This window comes from Rhinatrema bivittatum, chromosome 6 (assembly GCF_901001135.1).
Source record: "Rhinatrema bivittatum chromosome 6, aRhiBiv1.1, whole genome shotgun sequence".
NCBI classification, from domain to species: domain Eukaryota; kingdom Metazoa; phylum Chordata; class Amphibia; order Gymnophiona; family Rhinatrematidae; genus Rhinatrema; species Rhinatrema bivittatum.
In genome coordinates, this window is record NC_042620.1 from 361278239 (window position 1) to 361304570 (window position 26332).

Genomic DNA, 26332 nt, shown 5'->3' on the forward strand with positions numbered 1-26332 from the left:
AGCCTTACTGAAGCTATCCTACGGCGTACCCCATACCTCGGGCCACTACCGTTCTCTCTTCAGTTCTACTGATTCCAGTATACACTGAACTGCAGGGAAGTGCCATTCCAGCTCAAAGTCCACTTCCAGGATCTGCATCTCTGACTACCTCACGATCATCATGACAGACATCCTTGGCGTACCCTGCTCCGCGGGCCACTACTGGATCTGCACTTCTGAGGTAATCTCTACCCATCTACAGAGACCTCCTGGCTTACCCCGCTTCATGGGTCACTACTGGACCTTTTCATCACTGGCACCTCTCTGGGTATACCTCATAGCTCTGAACTATCTAATTGCAATCCCCGCTCTGCGGGCTCTGCCTTTTGTCCTGCACAATAAAGATTTTACTTAACAGCTGTGTCTTGTGCTGCTGAGGCTACCTACTGACAGTGAGGCTCACAGGGCTCCTCCAGTGGGCGGAGACACCTCTCCCTCGGCCCAGGGTTCACATCCATACAGAAACATAACAGATTGCTAAATCCATGGACCCGGCTCAAGTCTCAGCCATTCAAGCTGTCCCTCAAGTCTCAGCCATTCAAGCTGCCCAATGTCATGCCGAGCAAAAAAGGACATTAGAAACTTTGGCTAATGCCTTCAGTCAGCTAAATTCTCGGCTGAACTCTGCCTCGACTCCTGACAAGGCCACCTCATCTCAAGTGTTGACCATTTGACACTCGGTGCCCTTGCCAGCACCTCTTCGTTTTACAGGAGATCCCCTATCATGCAAGGGTTTTCTGAATCTGTGCTGTATGCACTTTTCACTACAGCCTACCTACTTTCCAGATGTGGGGTCCAAAACTACGTATATTAGATGGAAAAGCCCTCGCCTGGGCTTCACCCCTGTGGGAGCGCAATGATCCAATATTCAGTGATTTGACAGGATTTCTTGCACTCTTTCATTCTGTGTTTGACGACCCCGCTCGCAAGACTGTCGCCGGATCTGCACTCCTGCATCTACAACAAGGTACCAGACATTTGACTGACTATGTTATTGAATCTAAGACCCTGTCCTTGGAACTAAACTGGGACCGGGGTTTGCTACGGGCTATTTTCTTGGAAGATCTTAACTGCCATATCAAAGACGAATTAGCTGCACGTGAACTACCTGGTACCCTGGACTCTCTCATTGACCTTGCAGGCCGAATTGTCGGCTACATGAACGGTCACAAGAGGTAAAGACTTCTAAAAGAATGCAACCGGGGTTTCCACGCTCTCGTCCAGCACCTGTTACTCAGACCATTCCTGCACCCAGCCTCAACGAGGAAGAACCCGTGCAACTAGGCTGTAGCCATGCAAGGAAAGGCGTTACCGAAGAAGACTCAGCCTCTGCATGTACTGCGGACAACCTTTTTCACTCAACGCACTGGAATTTGTTGCCAGAGCAACATATGCTTTGCCATGTTATATGAGCAAGACTGATGATGTGAAATTGTTTCGGAAGAACCTTAAGACCCTTCTGTTTGAAGAAGCATTTATGCAAATGTAATGAGGAATGTAATGAGGAATGCATTTTAGTTACTATATTTTAATTTGTTTTGTATTACATTTGTGTTATGTTTGGTACTAGTGTGAACCCCTGGGCCGAGCTGAGAGGTGTCTCCGCTCACAGGGTGGAGCCCTGCGAGCCTCATTGCCGGTAGGCGTGGTCTCAGCATTGTCAGACACAGCTGTGGAATAGAGTCTTTATTGATAGCAGAGAAAGACATAACCCGTGGAGCGGGAGGTACAGAAAAGTAAAGTTCAGAGCAGAGGGTATACCCAAGGATAATGCCTCAGATGTGACAATCCAGTAGTGGCCCGCGGAGCGGGGTAAGCCAGGAAGTCTTGCAGTAGTGAAGAAACACTCAGACGTGCAGATCCGGTAGTGGCCCGCAGAGCGGGGTATGCCGGAGATGAGTCAGTGATGGAAATGAGAAAGCTGTCCGAGGTGCAGGAACCCTGACGAGGTTCCTGTAGCGGTGGTGCAGTAATGACCTGCAGGCGGGGTATACCGGAGTGGTTCCTTCAGGGAAGACGCGGCAATGGCCCATGGCACGGGGTACACTGCAGAGAATCCCACAATGAGGCTTAGACAGTAGAAGTCTGTAGAATTAGGTACTCACAGGAGGTAGTTCCAGGAGAGGTCCCGGGGAGCGGAACCGATAGCAGTCCAAGGCAGAAGGTCCTCCGAGGAACAGATAACCAGGGACGAGATAGGGCCCCCAAGGAGCAGGTATCCAGAGTGTCTCAAGCCAAAGTAGAAACTGGAACCGGAAGTCCAAGGAGAGGAATTCAGCAAGAGGGAACTCCTTGCTAACTTGTCGAAGAGAGGGGCCAGCTAGCTTAAGTACCGGAGGTGGATGACATCATCCAGAGGGGACGCCCCCGAGGTTCCCGCCATAACGTGTACAAGAGTCGCCCATGCGCATGCGCGCCTAAGTGGTTCCTGGAACAAGATGGCGGTCGGAAGTGCCCACGCCGTCCCGGTAATGCCAGGCTGGTCGGTGGTGGTTGGCGGAGGCCGCCATTCATCCAAAGGATGATAATGCAGCAAAGAAAGAGGTGAGCATTAGTGGTCGCAGCCATCTGTGACCGACAGGTATAACAGTTTGTACTATATTTGATTGTTAATTTTATTTATTGTCCTTCGCTTAGTACAATTTTGTATAGGCGAAAATAAATAAATACAAAGACTCTATGGAGTGAATTTTCAAAAGAGTTACGTGCATAAAAGTGGCAATTTTCAAAAGTTCATTTATGCACCTAAAACCCAGTTTTACAAGCATAAATCTTTTTGAAACTTTCCTGCTGTGCCTTGCAGGCATCATACCATTAGCCTGGATGGAACACATCACCTAAATCCAGGTATCATTTCATCATTCCTTTACTATGGTTTTTCCATGGGAACATAGATTGCTGTATCTATGAAAATGCTAGCTCCAACCAGAAACCCCTAGAATCTCTTGTATCCCTGACTTCTCTGTGTCTTTCTGGCTTCAGAGGTGTCATGAGTGGCATAAAATAAAGCTGTCTTAATGACTTAGACAGTAATTTTCAAATTGGTGAAGAAGTGCAAACTGGTGCGTGTGTGCCGGCACGCATCCAGGGGCGCAGCATTTTTATAACTTGCAATCACATATGCGTGCATGTTATTAAATAGCCTGGGCACACATATGCGTGCACAATGTTCATTGGGCATGCTCCTAGCTGCATACATCCTGCTTCTACCACATAAATTAAGAGATTTTTAAAAGGGCACATGCTCACGCTGTTGCCAGTTTCACCAGTTCATCCACCAGTTCGCTCAGTTAAGAGGTAGATCTTCCAGACACCCCTAGTTTAATAGCCTACTTCCCCCCCAGTCATACCACACCCCTTAAACCCTGCAGATATGGCTTGCTTTTTTTTTTTTTTTAACTTCTACCTCCTGCATAGCAGAAGTAAACTTCGGCGGCACTAGACCTGGTCCTACGCCCAGGCACGTAATTATTTACACGCACATCTTTTCACCACGCCCTGAAATGCCCATGCCCCGCCCTCACCATATCCACACCCTGCCCCTTTTTGAAAGCTTCTGAGATGTGCGCGCAACAGGCAAAACACGAGCAGCTAAGTGGCTTTTAAAATTCAATGGGTGCGAGCGAGACCTACTTGTGCACATTTCTCCCAATTTTGGCATGCTCTGGGCATTTAAAACTCACCTCTTAGGTTTTCTGTTATTTCCTTGACCTCGCTGGGCATCCCTTTACCCCCTCAGTCATCTACCAGACCAACTGATTACTTCACAAGATTTTTCCTTCAAATGTATTTGAAAAAGTAGTTATTAGTTTTTACCTTTGTGGCAAGCTTCTTTTCAAATTCTTTCTTGCCTGACTACTGATTTACATCGAACTTGCCAGTGCTTATTATGCACTTCCTTATTTGGGTCTGCTTTCCATGTTTTTGAAAGATGCCCTCTTGGATTTGATTGCTTCTTTCACCATTAAACCGTTTGTTTAATGATAGTTGTTTGATATGTCTTAGACTTTTTTTTTTAATGCATGGAATATAGTTTATCTGGGCTTCCATAATGATATTTTTAAACTGGGTCAACGCATCATACAAATTTTTAACCTTTGCAATTACTACTTTTAATTTTTTTAAATTAAATTTCCTCATTTTTTTCATAGTGTCCCTTTTTAAATGCTGCTGCAGTAGTTTTACTGAATGCCTCCCTCCAGTGATTATGTCAAATTTAATTTCACTGTGATCATTACTGCCAAGCAAGCCCACCACATTCACCCCTTGCACCATGTCCTGCGTTCGACTGAGAACTAAACTCTAAGGGGCGGATTTTCAGAGCCCTGCTCGCCTAAATCCGCCCAAATCCGGGCGGATTTAGACGAGCAGGGCCCTGCGCGCCGGTAGGCCTATTTTACATAGGCCTACCGGCGCGCGCAGAGCCCCGGGACTCGCGTAAGTCCCGGGGTTCTCCGAGGGGGGCGGGCCCGGTCGTCGCGGCGTTTCGGGGGCGTGTCGGCAGCGTTTTGGGGGCGGGTATGGGGGCGTGGCTACGGCCCGGGGCGGTCCGGGGGCGTGGCCGCGCCCTCCGAACCCGCCCCCAGGTCGCGGCCCGGCGCGCAGGAGGCCTGCTCGCGCGCGGGGATTTACTTCTCCCTCCGGGAGGCGTAAATCCCCGGAGAAAGGTAAGGGGGGGGTGTAGACAGGGCCGGGCGGGTGGGTTAGGTAGAGGAAGGGAGGGGAAGGTGAGTGGAGGGCGTTAGAGGATTCCCTCCAAGGCCGCTCCGATTTCGGAGCGGCCTTGGAGGGAACGGGGGTAGGCTGCGCGGCTCGGCGCGCGCCGGCTATACAAAATCGATAGCCTTGCGCGCGCCGATCCAGGTTTTTAGCAGATACGCGCGGCTCCGCGCGTATCTACTAAAATCCAGCGTACTTTTGTTTGCGCCTGGAGCGCAAACAAAAGTAGGCCTAGTCGCGCTGTTTAAAAATCTACCCCTAATGTTGGAGCTCTTGTTGTTTCCATGAGCAGCTGCTGTATGAAGCAGTCATTTATGGCATCCAGGAACTTTACTTTCCTAGCAAGTCCTAGTGACATTTACCCAATCAATACTTGGGTAATTGAAATCTCCCATTATTATTGTGTTGCCAATTTTATTAGCCTGTTTAATCTCTGTTAGCATTTTACAGTCTGTTTCTTCATCCTGGCCAGGCAGGTGATATTGAAATTTCTATCCATAAGGATTTCAGAGCACAGTTTATTTCTTGCAGAACTTTTATCCTGCTTGACTCTATGCCATCTTCCACAAATTTGATCTGCACTGTCATGCCAATATAATTGGTACCCTGTATCATCCTCTTTCCATAGGTCTCTAAGCTGACAATTATGACTATATGTTCATTAACTGCCATGCATTCTAACCCTCCAATCTTATTTCTCAGACTTCTGGCATTCGCATACAAATATTTTAAAGTATGTTTTTTATTTGTATTTCTATTTTTGTTTGTATTCACAGCCTGCTTATTACCAGAAGATGCAAGCAGATTGGAGCCATTCATGTCTGAGTGCTTTTTATTTAAATCTCTCTGGGCTAATACAACCATTAGCACAGACTTTCTATTGGGATATTCTCAGCTTTGCCAGTATCCTTTGGAGATTCCTCCATTTGAATCATTTGCTTCTGAACAACTATTGGCTTTCACCCATGAACTAGTTTAAAAGCTGTTCTGTCTCCTTTTTAAATGTTAGTACCAGCACCTGGGTTTCACCTGGATAGAGCTCATCCTTTTGGATCAGGCTCCCCTTTAAAGCCAGAATGTTTTCCAGTTCCCAACAAATCTAAAGCCCTCTTCCCAGTGCTATTGTCTCCGTCATCCATGCATTGAGACCAGTGAGTCTGATGTCTGTGCCAGGCAAACTGGTAGAAACTATCACAAAAAACAAAACTGCTGAAAACATAGTTTAATAGGACAAAGCCAACATGAATTTAGCCAAGGGAAGTCTTGCCTCACAAATTTGCTACATTTTTTGAGGGCGTAAAAACATGTGGATAGAGGTGAGCCATTTGATATGGTGTATCTAGATTTCCAGAAAGCATTTGACAAAGCCCTTCATGAGGGCTTTAGGAAATTAGAAAGTCATGGGATAGTGGGCAGTGTCCTATTGTGGACTGCCAACTGGTTAAAAGATAGAAAACAGAGAGGAGGGCTAAATGGTAAATTTTCCCAATGGAAAAAAGGTGAATAGTGGAGAGCCCCAGGGATCTGTTCTGGGACCACTGCTTTTTAATATATTTATAAATGACCTGGAAATGGAAACAAGTGAGGTGATCAAATTTGTCACTGACACAAAATTATTCAGAGTTGTCAAATCATAAAAGGATTGTGAGAAATTGCAAGAGGACTCTGTAAAACTTTGAGACTGGACATGCAAATGGCAAATGAAATTTAATGTAGACAAGTGCAAATTGATGCACTTAGGGGTAGATTTTAAAACATTGCGTGCGCACGTCCATGTGCGCATTCTACCTGGCGCGCACACATGGACATGCGATTTTATATCATGCTGTTTTGGCGCGCGCAAGGGGGGGGAATAATTTTGCAAATTCACAAGGCAACGCATTGGGGCCTTCCCCAGTTCCCTCCCAGTCCACTCCAATTAAGGAGAGGACTGGGAGGGAACTTCCCAACCCCCTAGCCTAACCTCCCTTCCCCTTTCCCTAACCTAAATCCCCCAAATTCTATATCCTACCTTTTGCTCCTGCTTCTGAGCACTGTGCCGGCGCACAATCCCCTGGCACAGTAGCAAATGGCCGCTGTGCCAGGCGCCTCTAGCCTCGCCCTGCCCCGGACTTCCCCACCCCGCCCCCCCAGACCACCCCTTTTGCTAACCCCGGGACTTACATGCATTCCGGGGTTTTACTCGCGTGGCCGGGCCCTTTGAAAATTGGCCCGGCGCACGTAAAGCCCGGCCATGCATGTAAACCCCCAGGTTTTATTCGCATAAGTGATTTAAAATGCAGCCCTTAGGGAAGAATAACCCAAATTATAGCTACAAAATACAAGATTCCACATTTGGAGTCACCACTCAGGAAAAGGATCTAGGTGTCATCATTGAAAATACTTTTAAATTTTCTGCCCATTGTGCAGCAGCAGCCAAGAAAGCAAATAAATGTTAGGGATTATTAGGAAACGAATGGAGAATAAAATAATGCCGCTGTATCGCTCCATGGTGTGACCTTATCTTGAGTATTGCTTTCAGTTCTGGTCATCACATCTCAAGAATGATATAGCAGAATTAGAAAAGGTACAGAGAAGGGCGACCAAGATGATAAAAGGGATGGAATGATTCCCTTATGAAGAAAACCTAAAGATGTTAGGACTCTTCAGCTTGGAGAAGAGATGACTGAGGGGAGTTATGATAGAGGCCTATAAAATAATGAGTGGAATGGAACGAGTAAACATTAATCAGTTGTTTACTCTTTCAAAAAGTACAAAGACCAGGGGACACGCAATGAAGTTACTGTGGAATACATTTAAAACATTAGAGAAAATAGTTTTTTACTCAATATATAATTAAGCTCTTGAATTCATTACCAGGTGATGTGGTAAAAGCTATTAGTGTATCTTCATTTAAAAAAGGTTTGGACAAGTTCCTGGTTGAAAAGTCCATTAACAATTATTAAGGTAGAGATGCAGAAATCCACTGCTTATTCTTGGGATAAGCAGCTTGGAATCTATCTATAACTTGGGATCCTGCCAGGTACTTGTGACCTGGCTTGGCCACTCTTGGAAGGATACTGGGCTTGATGGACCCTTGGTCTGCCTCAGTTTGGTAAGCCTTACGTTCTTATGAAAATCTGGAGCTCAGCCTGCCTCTGGGATCCTATGTGTGGAATGGGGACCATTTCTGAGAATGCAACCAAGGAGGTTCTGGAATTATTTTTCCAACCTCAAGTTCTAAATTTAGCCTCCAGAACCTCCCTCCTGCACCTGTCTGAGTCATCAGCACCCACATGAACCACGACATCTATTGCCTCCCCAGCACTCTCTAAAATCATATCTAGGTGATGTGAAAGGCCTCTGTCTTTGCACCAAGTAGGCAAGTTACCAAGCAATCCTCAAGTCCACCAGTCATCCAGCTATCCACATTCCTAATCATTGAATCACCAACTACACAGTAGTCTTATCCCTTCCCTTCTGGTCATACATTTCTGCAGAAACATCCTTAGGGCAAGTAGATACCTTATCACCTGGAGGTCTTATCTACAGGATCACTTCCTGCCACACCAAAATTTAATTTATTTCTTTTTATTATGGCAAACCATTTGTGCTGTTTTTTATATATGATTATTTGTATTTTATCAATATATTTGTGTACCCTGCCTAGTACATTATATAGAAAATAAATGTTTAAATAAATAAATAAGGTTATGGTCTCCTTCCAAGTGACCTTGTTCTTCCAAAGCAGCACAGTGGCTGCCAGACTGGAGTTGGGACAATTCTATGATGGGACCAACTGAAGGCCTCCTCTGTATATGACAGGTGTAGTCTACAGGTTGCCCGAGAAGTGAGCGGCCTAGTCCCAGGAGAGTCAAATTCAGGCCAGCAGCAGTAGATGGACCTCAGCCTAGGCCAGCCACCTTTCCTCTGGTTGAACCATTTTTCCTGCTGGGACCAGTAAGGCATGAGAACAGGAGGTAGCCCTCAACACAGACTAGGAGTGAGAGGCCTGATGCAGGATAAGGAGAAGGAGCTAAACAGAAATCCAGGAGGCCAGGAAGGAGAACCATAGAAGTTAAGGAACTTGCAGTCTTCTGGAAACAGATGTTGAATCAGAGTACTAGGATCAGAATATAGGCTCAAACTCTGACAACTAACTGCTGAGACTATTTCAGTATAAGTACAGGCCTATACAGGAAACAAGATGGCCCCCAGGGAGGCAAGTGAGGAGCACAGAGCTTAGAGGACTAGATAAAAAGTTCAAGTGACTCACACCACAACTTGAAGCCTGAAGGAGCACTCAGCAATGAATCCTTACACTTTCACCTCTCTGTCTGTCACAACTCCTCCAGGTCTGCCACTCTGGCCGCTGGATTCATTCTATGAAAACCAGAAGCACTTTGCACTTGGTGCATGCACATAACCTCTTGTCAATAGTTGAAAATCATAAATTTGGCACCTGGTGTAAAAAAACTTGATAGGTCCAATCTCACTTCAGAAAGTCTGTACCTTATTGCTGTGGAGTTAAAGTTATTTAAAGCTGTGGGTATACTTAATCAAACTAGGTTGTGTTTTATGTTATCCTGCAATAGGACTAAAATCAGTCAGTAAAATCAGGGTAAATTTCATTTTGGATGTAAATCTCTAATAGATCTAATATGAAAAAATGTCCTCTTTATTGTGTTAACAGTCTATATATAAAAAATGTGAATGTTGGTTTTGTAGTGGCATATACAGACTATTTTCAAATTTGATATTGGACACCTGCATTGGTACATATGCCCTGTTCGATGTTTCTTAATTGCCAATAAAGAAAAATTTACAAATTATTTATTTTTATTTATTTATTTATTTCAAATTTTTATATACCGGCATTCGAGACAGCAGTCACATCATGCTGGTTCACATAAAACAGGGGTGCATAGAAAACATAACTATAACAAAGGTGCTGAAAAGGCAGTTACATATAACAGGGTGATAAGAACTTGGATGAGAAGGAAGAGAAAGGATAGGTTATTAAATTACATATGTAAAACAATAGAATGGATAACCAAGGTGTAGTTGGAGATTAGTAGACTATGTTGGCGTCCGGGAAGGCTTGTAAGAATATCCAGGTCTTTAGTCTTTTTTTGAAGGTTGAGATGCAAGGTTCTGTTCTGAGATTTGAGGGGATGGAGTTCCATAACGGAGGGATGGCTGTAGAGAAAGCCCGGTCTCTTAGTGTGCAGTGTCTGGTAGATTTGGACGGTGGTACCTGTAGCGATCCCTTGTATGCATCTCTTGTCGGTCTTGATGAGTTGTGTAGTCGGAGGGGGATCTGTAGGTCGATGGGAGCCAGTTGGTGGGTGATTTTGTATGTGGTGAGAATGGCCTTGTATATTATTCTAAAGTGTATAGGTAGCCAATGGAGGCTCTTTAGTATGGGGGTTATATGGTCCCTTCTCCTGGTATTTGTCAGAATTCGTGCAGCTGCATTTTGCACCATCTGGAGCGGTTTAGTGTATGAAGTGGGAAGGCCGAGTAAGATGGTGTTACAATAGTCTAATTTTGAAAAAATAATTGCTTGTAGAATGGTTCTAAAATCTTGGGCATGGAAAAGAGGTCTAATTCTTTTCAGCACTTGTAGTTTGTAGAAACAGTCTTTGGTGGTTTTGTTAATAGTGGCTTTGAAATTCAGGCGATTATCAATTAGGACTCCTAGGTCTCTCACTTGTGTGATTTTTGGCGTGGCTTGTTGTGCAGAGGTGATGGTGTTATTTTCTGAGGCGATGAGCAGGAGTTCAGTTTTGCCGGAGTTTAATACCAAATTTAAGCTGGTGAGGAGGAGTTTAATTTTTTGAAGGCATGTATCCCAGTAAGCCAGAGTTTTTGCGAAGAAATCCTTAATGGGTATCAGGACCTGGATATCATCCGCGTAAAGGTAGTGTTTGAGGTTGAGGTCGGTGAGAAGTTGGCATAATGGTATAAGGTAAATGTTAAATAAAGTAGGAGACAGGGAGGACCCCTGTGGGACTCCTACTGATGACGGATGTTGAGAGGATTCTTTATTCTGTATCTTGACCTTGTATCCTCTATTGCTGAGAAATGATATGAACCAAGATAGTGCTGTGCCTGAGATGCCTATGGAGGCTAACTGGTTAATGAGTAAGGCATGATTGACGGTGTCAAAGGCTGAAGAAAGGTCCAGTAGGATCAGTAAGAAGGCTTGCCCTTTATCGAGGCCCAGGATGAGGTGATCCGTTAAGGAAATGAGGAGGGACTCCGTGCTTAGTGTTTTGCGGAAACCGTATTGTGATGGGAATAGGAGGTTGTTTTCTTCAATGTAGTTTGAGAGTCGGGTGTTCACCAGTTTCTCCATAATCTTAGCTATGAAGGGGAGGTTGGCGATAGGTCTGTAGTTGTTTGGGTCATTAGGATCTAGATTAGGTTTCTTCAGTAATGGTTTGAGAGAGGCCAATTTTAGGTCATCTGGGTAAGAACCTTGTGTTATTGAGCAATTTATGATGTCTGACAGGGATTTGGAGATGGAGTCAGGAATTGATAGAAGCAATTTCGAGGGGATGTGGTCCGAAGGGTGAGAAGATGGTTTCATTTTCCATAGAATACCTTGGATCTCGATGGAAGAAGTTAGTTCCAGTTCTTCTAAGCGGGAATTTTTGAAGGTAGTCTTAGGTGGTATAGAAGTAGATGCGGTGTTAGAGGGCAGCTGAGTTAGAAGTTTGCTGATTTTGTTATTGAAAAATAGCGCTAGTTCTTCCGCTTTAGATTTGGCTTGGTTGAGAGCGATTTCTGATGAGTTTATTTGAGTGAGGTTGGAGACGTAGCTAAAGAGGGCTTTAGCGTCGAAGATTAGGTGGTGGATCTTGGATGCGTAGTGGTTCCTTTTGGATCTTAATGTATTGGATTTGTATTGGTGAAGAGTAGATTTATAGGTAGATAGAGTGATGGTGCATGGGTTTTTACGCCATTTAGCCTCATTTTGTCTTAGCAATAGTTTAAGCTTTCTTAGCTCTAGAGTAAACCATGGTTGTCTTTTGGACGAGTTGGGGTGAGGTTTTTTTGTTGTTAGGGGGCATAGCTTGTTGGCTATCGATTCCGTGATGTTGTTCCAAGATCGAAGCGCTGATTTCGGGTTGGTGAAGTCTACTTGGGTGAGATGTGATAATAAGTGATTGCTAAGATCTTCTGTGGTGCATGTTTTCCTGTAAGTAAAGCAAAGTGAGGGTATGCGAGTTGGACTGGTATCTTTTATTGAGAATGAGGAAGTTATGAGGGAGTGATCTGACCATGGTACCTTCGTGCAGGTTGGGTGCTGGACCAGTTTGATTGCTGTATTGATGAAGATAAGGTCTAACGTGTGTCCAGCTTTGTGTGTGGGTTTGTTAACTAGTTGAGTGAAACCTAAAGCGGAGTATGCTGTGAGTAAGGCTTCGCAGTTGGGTGATAATTTGGCGTTGTCGATGTGCAGGTTGAAGTCACCTAAGATTATCGCTGGGGCATCTAGATTGATAAGGGAGGTAGTTAGTTCGACCAGGGGAGATGCGTCTGTTTCCAGTAAACCTGGAGGAGCGTAGAGAAGTAAAATTTGGAGTTTGTCTGATGTGAAGAAGCCAAATTCGAGTTTCGAGTCGGTATTGGAGGAGTGTTGAGTGAATCTGAGGACCTTTTTTGTAGCTAGGAGGATTCCTCCTCCTTTTTTTTTTCCCTGACGTGGGATGGAGAAGAAGTTGTATGTCTCTGTGGGTAGTTGGTTAATTATTGCAGTGTCTGAAGGTTTGAGCCATGTCTCAGTAATTGCGCATATGTCCGGTTTCACATCGATGAGATAGTCATTTAGTATTACTGATTTTTTATTCATTTAGTCATTTAGTATTCATTTTAGTATTTTAGTATTTAGTATTCATTTTAGTATTTAGTATTCATTTTAGTATTTAGTATTCATATTTAGTATTCATTTTAGTATTTTAGTATTCATTTTAGTCATTTAGTATTACTGATTTTTTTTTTTTTTTTAAAATGTGACTAGGTAGGGTGGAAAATGGGGGAACCAACAGCAGTGGTTATTTTCCAAAGCACATGCAGATACACTCAGAATTAAATTGTAATTTTAAACTACACATAGAATTAATTTAAATACAAACTACTTTTTTCCAGCACTAACAAATATATTCAAGTAAACTAAAATTTTAAACTACACACAGAACTAATTTAAATACTTCCCACCTGCACACAATATTTATACACAGGAGGATGGTAAATTTTAAACAGCCGCGCAGGCATACATATACACCCATATGGCGGCTCGCGTGTATGGATGCGGCCATTTTATAGTATACACACGTAGATGTGCATATGACATAAAATCAACTGCATGCACGTACATGTGCATGCAAGTTTGTATGGGACGCATGCTTGTGCGCACAAATACCAGCTCTAGCTCACAAGTGGGGTATTTTATTCGATACATGCGCCGAAGCAATTACCAGTTTCCCAGTCTACTCCCAGTTCGTCCAAGTAAAGGCTCCTGACTTCCTAAGCCTCCTTCCTCCCTTTTACCCTATTAGCCCTGACCCTTCAAACCCTGCTGACTAACCTTGATTTTTTTATTTTAAAGCATACAGGACATTCTTAGCAGAAGTAAAGTTACGTGGTAGGGGACCCCGGCGCACGCTTGCGCACATTTCAAACCACTTTCCCGGGACATCCATGCCCCCCTCTCTTTTTACTTTTTACTTGTGCGTATACCGGGAGATATGCGAGTACTCGTATGCTTCTTAAAGTCCACACAGTGCACACCAACCCGAGACACATGTATGTATCTCCCGCCTTTGGCACACATAGGGGTAGATTTTAAAAGAAGCGCGCACGCGCGGCCTACATGTGCGTGCGCTCGGCCTAACCTAACCTTCCCACCCCTTCCCCTAACCTTTCCCCCCCAGCCCTACTCTAACACCCCCCCCCCCCCCCCCCCCCCCCCGACTCTTGTCTTACCTTTTGTGCCTGCCTCCGGACAGCCGCAAGTTGCGTGCGCCGGCAGCCAGCTGGCACACGATCCTCCAACACAGCGGCAATGGCTGCTATGTCGGAGGACTCTATCCCCGCCCCCGTGCTATCCCCGGACCGCCATGCCCCGCCCACGCCTTGCCCCTGGACCACCCTGTTTGTAAAGCCCCGAGACTTACACGTGTCCCGGGGCTTTACGCGAGTCGCTGGGACTTTTTTAAATAGGCCCGGCGCACGTAAGGTCGGTTACGCGTGTAACCCTTTTAAAATCCAGCCCATAGGGCTTTTAAAATTCACCTTCAAACAACTTCTACTGCAAGATTAAAATACCATGGGGTAAATATAATGCGGTTCGAGTTCAGAAATGTTGTTTGAACTTTGTATAATACAAATGTTAATCTTTGTTTTGATTTCTGACTGTAGCTCTTTCTGTTTTTGTATGTACTATATGTTGCGATTCCGGTCGCCAGGCTGGCGACCGGCTTCCTACCTCCGGGCCGACTTCCCCAGCGCTGCCGCGTCCCTCCGTCTCTGCCGCGCTCCTCCGGGGTCCAGGCCTGCCCGGCAGCATGGCAATGGCGTCTCCCTCGTGGAGACGCCGCCGAGCCTCGTTTCAGCTCCTCCCCCTGCCCAGGAACGCGCGCGAGGGGACGGCTTTTGTAGGTCCAGCACCAGGAGGTGCTGAACCGCCCACAATCTGACGTCAGACGCTGGTTCCCTATTTAAAGCCAGCTCAGTCTCTCCTACTTCGCCTTGCAACGAGGTCGCTCCTGTGAGTGCTTAGTTGCTTCCAGCTGGATCTTGCTTGCTCCTGTTGTTCCTTGGTTCCTGTTTGTTCCTGTGTTCCAGCGACGTCCCGGTCCTGCCTTGTTCCAGTTTCCTTGTTCTGTTTGTTCCCTGCGGCATCGTTCCAGTACTTCCAGCTTTCGCTTGTCTTCTGCCTGCCTCGACCACTGGACTTCTGCTCGTCTCGCTTGTCTTCTGCCTGCCCCGACCACTGGACTCCTGCTCGTCTCGCTTGTCTTCTGCCTGCCTCGACCACTGGACTTCTGCTCGTCTCGCTTGTCTTCTGCCTGCCTCGACCACTGAACTCCTGCTCGACTCTTCTGACTCCTACCTTCGGATCTCCTAAGTCCCAGCGACCCGGACCCCTACGGGCTCCTCCTGGGGGGGTCTCGGGTTTCCAGGGTGAACTCTATCTTCGCTGCACCTGCCTTGTTCCGCCTACCGGCTCCTTTCCCATCGACCGGAGTGTGTTCTCCAGTCAGCCGGCCCAAGGATCCACGAATTCCGTTCTTCCCAACACTATATTATGGGCAAATAAAATATTTACTTAAAAAACAGTATGGGGTGAACTTTCAAAAATTTACATGCATGAAAATTAACAGATCTACATGTAAGAAGTAATCCATATTTTATAAAAGTAGACAATATACGTGAATATTCACTTTTATGTGCACATATCCATGTGTAAAAAAAGAGCGGTCCAGGACACGGCCAACATGCGTGTAAGTTTCTATTTTAAAAGACATTTATGCATGAACATTTATCAACTTGTATATTATTACACCTGTAAATTATCTGGCATAAGTGATATTAAATGTGTTCAAATGCACATTATAAAACCCTTGGGTAGACCTGCTTGTGGCCGTGTATATGCCACCATGCACATTTGTTTGAAAGTTATGCTCCCACTTTACCCAGAAAAAACAAAACTCAAGTCTTGCTCACCCACCAGCAGATGCAGCTTCTGTTAACAGCACACCCTCACTTTATCTGGTCAATTTCACCCAGATATTCAGGGGAACTTTTCCAAGTAATTGAATATAGGCAGATACAGTTTACGCCCTTCATCCTGAGCAGACCAGATATCTTTAATCAGACAGTGCTGAATATCAGCTAAGGAGTAGATTTTAAAAGCTGCACACCAACTTTGTAACATGCGCATGCTAGCGTGCATGTTAGAAAATCCATGCGTCGCATGCACATGTTTGCCAGATTTTATAATCCACGCACTTATGTGCGGGCGGCATGCGCAAGGGGAGGTAGACTAATGCAATTTCCGCGCAGCGATGCATCCCAGCCTTCCCCAGTTTCCTCCCAGTCTGCTCCAATTAAGGAGCGGACTGGGAGGGAACTTCTCCTTCCCCTCTCTTCTCCTCCCCAACCCCTAAACTCTTTCGCCTACCTTCACTTTTTTAAATTTTATTGCTTACTGCTCCGTTGGAGAAGAAGCAACTTGCACGTGCCGGCTGACTGCTGACGCGCGTTTCCCCAGCACAGCGGCAAATGGCTGCTGTACCGGCCGCCTCCAGCCCCGCCCCTCAATGCCCCCCAGACCGCTTTCTCTGGGCCTGGCACATTGGCGCGTAATGGGGGTTACGTGCGTGGCTGGGCCCCTTTGAAAATGCGCGCGGCGTGCAAGGCCCAGCCATGCGCGTAACCTCCGTTTTTTACGTGCGCAGGAGATTTAAAATTTGGCCGTAAGCTTTCACTGCACCCCTGGAATGCCTCCACCCCTGCATCTTCTTATGCGGGTAGTCTGGCCCTGCATAAGGAGAAAATTTACCTGTTCAGAAGAGGAAACTTTTTTTTTTTAATTTGGGTAACTCCCAAACTATCCTAAACAAATCTTTTGAATATCTATGTCAAAATACTCATATCATAATAAATGATTTAAAAATCTGTCTGAAGAACAGAATTACATTTTGCATTTCAATTAAAGTTAACTTGCAGGTTCACAATTTTTGTTTGCAAATCAGCAAACAAAATTATTTTTAAATTGCTCATCATTAGGCAAGGTATTGAATTCTTCTGTTATTTTGTTTCATTTGAACCATTAACAAAACATACCTTACTGGTCTAGAACATGCTTAAACCTTAATTCAAATAATAATATCTGCATTTCTGTGAATATAACCAGAAGGGAAGCTGTAAGACATCTTTTATTTTCTAATACCGGTCTTTTGCTGCCTGTTACTACGATTGATCTGTATTAATTACCATGGTAAACTGAAATCTGCAGCTCTAGTGTAGGAAAAGAGAACTATCTTATAGATGCCGAGTCCTTTGTGACTTCAGTGTAGGTAAAAGACAATCTGTCATATCTACCCATAAAGAGTAAGAATTGTGTTCACTATGCAGATGGCTTTTTCATGTATAATTCAGAATATGCTAGCAAAGATAACATGCTTTGTTTAACCCAAAGCAATATATGCAAACCAAGTCATAGCAGCGTTTTCAATTAAGTTCTTGAAATTATGATTTCTTTGGTTAAAAAATGGACTGCTACTCCTATTAGTAATATTCAGCTTTACAGAGTATTGCATGGCTCTGTAATAGGTAAAATAGATAATGCTATAGCAAACTAGTATGCCTTACATTTAAGGTTTTGAGTGGTTGGAGCCTTGGTTCTTTGGCTGAGAGTGATCAGATAACCCTCCCAACCAAAGCTTATGCTAATACTGGGCTAACTCTGTTACCATTGGTAAATGCATTTAAATTACGAAGTTAGATCAATATCTCAACCATTCCATGCAGCTTCCACTATCTTGAATGTCTTGGTACAACTTTTCAGCCTATAAAAAGATTATTTGAAACTTAGAACTTTTTAAAAATGAGCTTTTACAAAAATAGTCTGTTGGCTGCTCTGTTTGCCTCTTGGCTGCTGGTTTTAAATGATTACATGCTGTTTTTCCTGTTTTAGAATTTTAGTTTTAATTCAGATTTTTTTCTGAGCACAGTTTTGTTTGCTTGTTATGTTTTGTATGAGTTTGTGTCACTTTGTTTCCATAATTTTCTGTCAAATTTTGTGGTCACATTTGTTACGATTCTGGCCGCGAGTGCCGCGACCAGACCCTTACCTCCGTACTCCTGGACCTGTTCCCGTTTCTGGAGGCTTGGTTTGCGGCCTGTTCGTTCGCGTCCCTGCGGGGACCATGCCGCCGGGAAGCCTCCCATGGACGCCCTGCTTCTAGGAGCGTGCGCGCGCCACTTGGGCGCTTTTCTAGGCTGTTTCCCGCCAGAGGTGACTCCGCCCAGTTCCTGACATAACACGCCGCGGTCTTGATAAGCCAGCCGCGGACACTCAGTCTTTGCCTTGCAATGGGTTTACCTCCTGGTTCCCTGTTGCTTCGTGCCCCGGAGTGAGTTGCCTTGGTACTCGCTCTGTTCCTGCTTGCCTGCTACAGTACCTGCTTGGTTCCTGCTTGCCTGCTACAGTTCCTGCCTGGTTCCAGTACCTGAGTCTTGCTACAGTTCCTGCCTCATCAACCCGCCTAACTTCCAGTGGTTGGGCCCCTACGGGCTCCTCCCGGGGGGCTTCGGCTTCCAAGGGTGAAGCCACCTAAGTCCCAGCGGCTGGGCTCCTACGGGCTCCTCCCGGGGAAGCGCCAGCTTCCAGGGTGAAGAGCACCTCTACGTCCTGCCTGAACATCTGCCTCCCGGCCTGCCACATACTAGAGATATTGAACACCTATCCACGTCTCCTGCAGGTCGGCCCAAGGGTCCACTAAATTGAGACTCCATAACAGATTGCAAGGCCATGGACTCGGCGGATGCGTCTGTCCCCTTGGACCTGCCAGGGTTGGCCCAGCAGCTGCAGTATCAACAACAGTACCTCGAGGTCCTTACTGGTTCGGTAGGGGAATTAACGGCCCAATTGGATGCCAGGGCCTCATCTGCCTCAGAACCAGCGCCCGAGGGTCAAGACTTTTCGGTGACTCAGCTGCCGGCACCCTCTCGTTACGCTGGTGATTTAAGGACCTGCCGTGGCTTTCTGAACCAATGTTTTATACAGTTCTCCCTGTTGCCTCGGCAGTTTCCCTTGGATGCAGTGAAAATGGCTTATATCCTGTCCCTGCTTGATGGGAAAGCCTTAATATGGGCTTCTCCCCTTTGGGAAAACAATGATCCCTCGCTAATGAACTTACAACAGTTCATCTCAAACTTCCGACAGGCCTTTGATGAGCCCGCCCGACTAGCTATGGCTACATCGGACCTGCTGCAACTTCGTCAGGGGGCTCGCTCCTTGGCAGATTATGCTATGGAATTCTGGACTTTAGCCCAAGAAGTAGATTGGCAGGATGGTAGTCTTAAGGCCATCTTCTTGGAGGGCCTCTCCGGACGCATAAAGGATGAGATTGCTGCCCGAGATCTGCTGGAGGACCTCAACGCTTTGATAGAGATGGCTGCCCGCATTGACCACCGCCTACAACAATGGGCCAAGGAGCAGCACTCCTCTTGCCCAGTTCTGCTTCTGTGTCAGCGAGATCTGCGTCATCTCCTAAGACTTCTCGTCCAGATGCTCCCACCTGCGAACCTATGCAGCTGGGACGGGCCCCACTCTCTGCTGAAGAGAGGCAATGTCGCCGTTCATTGAAATTGTGCTTGTATTGTGGCCAGAAGGGCCACTTCCTGGCATGTTGCCAGGAGCATGCAGAAAACGCCAAAGCCTAGGAGGTCGGGAGGAGCTCCTCCTAGGCTGTGCAACAGCTCCTCAATGTACCGTGCCTGTTACCCTGGAATACCCTGGAGGGTCCATTGAGACCATTGCATTCCTGGATTCTGGAGCCGGAGGTAATTTCATCCTGCAGGACTTAGTCTCCCAGTTGTGAATTCCTACGCATAGACGGGAGGTCCCGTTGCGAATTACCTCCATCCAGGGGACGCTCCTTCCAGGACCTGTCCTGATGTCCACGGCACCCATTACTGTCCGCACCGGGGCGATACATTCGGAGGAGATTGCCTTCCTAGTGTTGGATAAGGCTGTCCACCCTGTGGTGCTAGGGTTGCCGTGGTTACAGAAGCACTCGCCCACGATTCAGTGGGATACTCTACAGATTGTCAAGTGGAGCCCTTTCTGCCTAGCTAACTGTATGAAAGTGCTTAGGGCTCCCGTATTCCTGTTGATGCAATCTGCCCTAGGTCCCCCTGCACCTTATGAGGACTTTACGGATGTTTTTTCCAAAACCAAGGCGGAGATCCTTCCGCAGCATCGCCCGTATGACTGCGCTATAGACCTGTTACCTAGAACTATGCCCACCCCCGAGGAAGGGTATATCCCTTATCGTTACCTGAAATCCGGGCCATGTCCGAATATATTTCAGAGAATCTGGCCAAGGGGTTTATTTGCCCGTCTAAGTCGCCTGCAGGGACAGGCTTCTTCTTTGTCAGCAAGAAGGACGGCTCTCTGAGACCGTGTATAGACTAGACTATCAAGGCCTAAATTCCATTACCAAGCGGGATCGTTACCCGCTCCCGCTAATCCCGGAGCGCCTCGATAGGCTCCAGGGAGCGAAGATTTTCACAAAGTTGGACTTACGAGGTACTTACAACTTAGTCAGAATCCATCCCGGAGACGAGTGGAAAACCGCTTTTAATACCAGAGACGGGCATTATGAATATCTTGTGATGCCTTTCGGCTTATGTAATGCTCCGGCGGTGTTCCAGCACCTTATGAAGGAGCTGTTACGGGACCTTCTGAACACCTGCGTAATCGTCTACCTCGACGATGTGCTAGTCTACTCCCAGGATCTGCCTTCACACCGTCAGCATGTCCGTCAAGTGCTCCAAATACTGAGGGAGCATGGTCTGTACGCGAAACTTGAAAAATATAGTATCGAGAAGACGTTCCTGCCGTTCCTGGGCTACATAATCTCTGCAACAGGCTTTCAAATGGATCCTGAGAAAGTGGCGGCCATTAAGATTGGCCCCGGCTGAAGTGCCTCAAAGCGTTGCAACGCTTCCTCGGCTTTTCCAGTTTCTACCGTCACTTTATTCCTAACTATTCCCGTATTGTGGCCCCGTTGACTGCCCTCACCCAAAAGGGGGCCAACGCAGTGGATTGGCCTGTTCCCGCCTGCCAAGCCTTCGAGGCCCTCAAGGAAGCCTTCTTGTTAGACACCTGCCTTCGTCATCCGGATCCCAGCCGGCCCTTTGTGGTAGAAGTCGATGCCTCCAATGTGGCCGTGGGGGCCGTGCTGAGCCAGTACTCTGATTCTGGACAATTGTTCCCTTGTTCATATTTCTCGAAGAAATTCTCGCCGGCAGAGAGCAACTACTGTGTTGGTGATAAAGAGTTGCTAGCCATGAAACTTGCCCTGGAAGAATGGATACAGTGGTTGGAGGGAGCCAACCACCCGGTTACGATTTACACCGACCACAAAAACTTGGCATTCTTGAAGCAAGCCCAACACCTGAACCCAAGGCAAGCCCGGTGGTCGCTGTTTTTTGATCGGTTTAACTTTACTCTACGCTACCGACCCGGCTCTAAGAATGCTCGAGCCGACGCGCTCTCGCGCTCCTCTGAGGTCAAAGAGACTCCTGACACTCCCCAGTACAACTTGGATCCTGTGAAAGTGAGCCTCGCAGCAACCTTGGTGTCCTCCCAAGGAAAGACCTTCGTTCCATGTCACTCCCGGAGAGCAGTCCTCACTTGGGCCCATGACTCCCTCACTGGGGGCTATGCTGGCTGTAAAGGGACCTTGGATTTGTTGAACCAATTCTACTGATGGCCGACGGTGAGACAGGACGTCCAAGCCTTTGTGGGCTCTTGCCCTACCTGTGCCATCCAGAAGCCACTCATCGGGAGGCCCAGGGGCCTGTTACAACCATTACCCATCCCGGTGGAGCCTTGGACACACATCTCCACCGACTTTGTCGTGGACCTTCCTGTCTCTGGAGGTAATTTGGTCATTTGGGTGACCGTAGACTGATTCTCCAAGATGACGCACTTTGTCCCCTTGCCAAAGTTGCCTTCTGCACCTAACCTAGCTAATCTCTTTGCTCAGCATGTGTTTAGACTTCACGGTCTTCCACAGGATATGGTCTCCGATCGAGGACCACAGTTTACTGCTCGATATTGGAAAGCACTTTGCAAACACTTCAGTGTGCAACTTAGTCTTTCGTCTGCGTTCCATCCTCAGACTAATGGGCAAACGGAACGGACCAACTGAACTTTAAATACTTTTCTCCGTTTGTTCGTGAATGAACGACAAGATAATTGGGCCAAGTTACTCCCGTGGGCTGAGTTCTCATATAATAATCACACGCATGCTGCTACTGGAAGTTCACCTTTCCTCGTTGTGTTTGGGAAGCAACTTCGACCACCCTTGCCTTCGCCTGAACCTAGTGCACTCCCGGCAGTGCAACTTTCAGCCCGCCAGCTTCTTTCCTTATGGACTTCTATCCAGGGAAAGCTCCGTAAAGCCGCCCAGTCTGCCAAGAAATGGGCGGATAGGCATCGTCAGCCAGCGCCTACCTTCCTTCCTGGAGCCCGCGTCTGGCTTAGTACTAAAAATCTACAGCTACGAATCCATCTCGAAGACTTGCTCCGAGATTCTATGGGCCTTTTCGAGTCGCCGAACGAATGGGAGCAGTCTCATACCGACTACGCCTACCCTCCTCCATGCGCATACATGACGTGTTCCATGGGTCATTGCTGAAACCTCTTATTTTATCCAGATACCACTCCCGGGCTTCTGAGCCTTCGGATCCTTCAGTACCGGACGATGTTACATATCAAGTATGTGAGGTCTTGGATGTCCGGTTCCATCAACGACGCTAGGAGTACTTGCTGGCCTGGGAGGGTTGCGGACCCAAGGATAACTCTTGGGAACCGGCCCGTAACATCCTTGACAAGGACTTATTACGGCAGTTCCATCTGGACCACCCGAGTAAACCTGGACCTGCTAAGAGGCGGCGTAAGAGGGGAGGTACTGTTACGGTTCTGGCCGCGAGCGCTGCGAGCGCCACGACCAGACCCTTACCTCCGTACTCCTGGACCTGTTCCTGTTTCTGGAGGCCTGGTTTGCGGCCTGTTCGGTGGTGACCCTGCGGGGACCGCACCACCGGGAAGCCTCCCATGGACGTCCTGCTTCTAGGTGCGCCCGTACACCACTTGGGCGCTTTTCTAGGCCGTTTCCCGCCAGAGGTGACTCCGCCCAGTTCCTGACGTCAGACGCCGCGGCCTTGATAAGCCGGCCGCGGACACTCAGTCTTTGCCTTGCAACGGGTTTACCTCCTGGTTCCCTGTTGCTTCGTGCCCCGGAGTGAGTTGCTTTGGTACTCGCTCCGTTCCTGCTTGCCTGCTGCAATACCTGCTTGGTTTCTGCTTGCCTGCTACAGTTCCTGCCTGGTTCCAGTACCCGAGTCTTGCTAAAGTTCCTGCCTCATCAACCCGCCTAAGTCCCAGCGGCCGGGTCCCTACGGGCTCCTCCCGGGGGGCTTCGGCTTCCAAGGGTGAAGCCACCTAAGTCCCAGCGGCTGGGCTCCTACGGGCTCCTCCTGGGGGAGCGCCAGCTTCCAGGGTGAAGAGCACCTCTACGTCCTGGCTGAACATCTGCCTCCCGACCTGCCACATACTAGAGACATTGAACACCTATCCCCGTCTCCTGCAGGTCGGCCCAAGGGTCCACTAAATTGAGACTCCATAGCAACATTGGCATTTTTTGTTACTCAGTTTTATGTTTTTTACTTCACTTTACTTAACAGTATGGGAAAGCATATGCATGCTTTCCCATTGAAAATCACTCCATCAAAACTACCAGCACATATTTATACCTGCTAATTTGTGTGCAGAATTTTTTCATGAAAATTTATGTGCATACTTTTGGAAATGCAAAAGTATGCATGTAAGTGTAAACTCCCTGCCAGCTTTGCCCTCTACAAATTCCTCTGATTCACTGTGGCTAAACTTGCACACAAACAAGCTATTTGTGCATAAGTTTACCCACTTTTCAAAATGCCCCTCTCTGAACACAGTGAAAGAGTTTATTCAATGTTGGGGGTGCTCAAGCACTCACTGCATGCACTGAACTGGCACCTCTGTATATCAGGTAAGCATTTTTGTAATAAACCATTTCCATGGGCAAAGCACTGTTTTGCTTGTAAAAATGCCTTTGAAAATTACTCTCCCTTTGTTTAGGACATGAAATTAATGTAATTTTGTAGTAATTTGTGTATCTTGTGGACCCTTGTTCGGTTAGGCAATGTGCAAATACAAACAAAAAAGTAAATGTGATCATGACTAAGGTGCATTAAACATTTTCCACATAGATACAACATTTTCAAAGCTATTTACCCAGGTAAACTGTCTGAAAATTGTGCTCCCTCAGCCTAGACATAAGAATGTGCATACATGGATTTAGCTAGATTGAGGGCAGGTGATCCCAGGGACATGTTTAGAGTGGGATTGAAAAATTATGCACATAGACTGGATTTTCTAGCAAAAATCTGCACACAGTAAAATGAGGTGCAAAGTCCTTAGGGGTAGATTTTAAAAGAAGCGTGCATGTGTCCATGTGCACACAGTTCCCGGCGCGCACACATGGATGCACCGATTTTATAACTTGCACGCGCCGGCGTGCATATGTTTTAAAATCCATTGGCCGTATGCAAATGCACGCTGGATTTTGAAATCCGCGCGTGCATGTGCGGGTGGCGCTCACAGGGGGGTGAATTTTAGTAAATTGCACATGGCGACTCCATCGGGCCTTCCCCAGTTCCTTCCCACTCCGCTCCAATTAAGGAGCAGATTGGGAGGGATCTTTCTTACCCCCACCTGCCTAACCTTCCTTCCCTTTCCCTCTCCACCCTGACCCCTAACACCTACCTAGCTACCCTAAAATTTTTTATTTTTCTACTTACTGCTCCTCCCAAGCAGATGTAGTTTCTGTGTCCCGGCCGGCATCCATCCCTCCCAGACCGCGCTCCCGGCCCGCTCTGTTTTCAGGGCCTGGCACTTGTGCGCGTATCGGGACTTATGCGCATGGTCCTTTAAAAATTGGCCCTTTAGGTTGTATAGACCCTTGGACCTAATTAAATGTTTATTTTCCCTATTCCAATTAGGTACAAGGTCTATGAATATAAAGTCCCCATGGGTCATTTGAAAATTGCTCCCAAAAGGGGGAAACTATCTTTTTCAGAATCTACAACCATACATTTAGGGGTGTTTGCTTGCTAAGGCTGTTTAGTTATACTCAGGATAGCATTCTATGCATTGTCAGTTTTCTTCCACCTTCCTCCATTGGTCGCATAAGTGGCATATAAATGAATAAACCATAACCATAAACCATAATCTATCCCAGCACTTCTCCCAGCTCATCTGGTATCTTCTGACACCTCACACGCATGGCTCTCAGTCAGTTTCAGCCATTTTGTTCCTGTTCTCCCAGGCAGGCCTTGTCAGGAGAGTGCAAGTCCCGATACAGAATGGAGAGCGCAATAAAGTGTGGGGGAGTAAGATAGGGATGAGTGGTCTATTGCATTACAGCTAGGGCTTTAGGTTTTGGGGATTTAAGTTTGGCAATTCACAGAATCTGAGAAGAGTGATGAGCTGTAGGCAGCAATGACAACTTGCAACTGCTGGTATTTGAGGTCAGAACCTCTGACACTGCTGTGCTGCTATTAAGTATTGACAGCTACAATAAGCTAGTACTGCCTGCAGTTTAGAACTTCTATTGGGCTCCACAGATTGCTAAATTAACAACCCTAAAAACCAGAAGCTCTGGAAATGGTGCATTATTACGGTACTCCTGGGGGGATTTGGCATCCAAAATTTAATACGGCAACTTTGGGAAATAACATTTTTCTGCATTGCAATTTAAATTTATTGTTGCTCAACGACAGTAATTATACAGTTATTTTAAGAAATAGAATATGAAGCATTTTGTGGAGTTTAAAATATTGTGCCTACAATTTCCCCAAGGAGTACACCACACCTGCAAGTCGATTATTTCATGTCTCTAAAGCTGTACAATATACGCATGCCTTTTGAATTTGAGGTGCAATATAAATGTGCTATCCTAATAATTAATACTATTTAGACTGACTATTAATTATTTTCATAATGTTTGTTAATTACATACAGGCCAAGCCGATACAGTAAAGTGCGGCCTCGGTAACCCTGCTTCTAACCCGCTTTCTACTCACAATTTGGCCGCGTTAGTCCAACCCGTGATTCACTATCCCTTTTAACCCATCCTTACCGCTTCTTTAAATCAACGGGAAACCCTTTCCGCCCGCGGCATGTATATGGTATGTAAATGATCGGATTAGCTATTCCCTCCCATACAGTAATGTGCGCCCCAATTATCACCTTTTTAACCTGCAGTTTTGCCGCGTGTTTAACCTGCTAATTTACCGCCTACCCTTACCCCTGCATTAGTGTGGAGCGTCAGGCAAGCCCCAGCAGAGAGAGACAGCAATAGGCAGGCTCCAGTCAAAATCGACTCGACATGTTATTAAAGCAAATGTGAATAAAGTGCAACAAAAGTAAACTTATTGCATGTGAATGACAAACAGTCCTCTTCTCCCTCCCTCCCGAAGCAAGGCGCACGGCAAAAATCGACTCGACATGTTATTAAAGCAAATGTGAATAAAGTGCAACAAAAGTAAACTTACTGCATGTGAATGACAAACAGTCCTCTCTTCCCCCATCCCGAGGTGCGCACCGTGGCTCCCCTGCCTCCCGGGGCAGCCGGCGGCGAAAGCCGCTTCCAGCAGCCCCCGCCAGCGAAGTTGGATTAACGCACGCCTGTACGTGCAATTTGGGCACTCAAGCCAGCAAAAGTGCATGACCGAACGCCGT